This window comes from Myotis davidii, unplaced genomic scaffold, assembly GCF_000327345.1.
Source record: "Myotis davidii unplaced genomic scaffold, ASM32734v1 scaffold309, whole genome shotgun sequence".
Taxonomy (NCBI): domain Eukaryota; kingdom Metazoa; phylum Chordata; class Mammalia; order Chiroptera; family Vespertilionidae; genus Myotis; species Myotis davidii.
The window spans coordinates 1,542,297-1,542,763 of NW_006383013.1; positions in this window are offsets into that span (position 1 = coordinate 1,542,297).

A 467-nucleotide genomic window follows, 5' to 3' on the forward strand; every position below is an offset into this window, starting at 1 on the left:
GCTGACCTTGGCTCCGTGCCACGTGCCCCTCGCCCTCCCGGGGACCCCGGGGTCGCCGAGGGACCGGGAGGGGACGCGGGCGGCGGGGGGATGACGCTGAGGTCTCTGCCGGCCCTTGACCTGGGAGGCCGCAGTCAGGGGTTGGGACTGTCTCGAATGATCCCGGTGGGTGAGCCGGGGTCACGGTGTTCACCCTCGGTGGCCAGCGATCATGGGAACAGCCACCCGCGCCTAACTCCGTTTCCTGTTTTGTCGGCTTGAACCTCAGATTCTTGCCCTCGGCGCAGTGGAAAGCTTTGCAGAGCGAGGCTTGGGGGTCGCTGTTGCCCCTGGGGGGGATGAGTGACCTTGGGAAGGTCGTTCCCCTTCCCCCGGCGTGGGAAATGGATGGGGGTGGGGGGCAGGGCGGTCAGACTTGTCCGGGGAGATCGTCTGTCGCCTTCTAACCCTCCCCCCCCGCCCCCCCC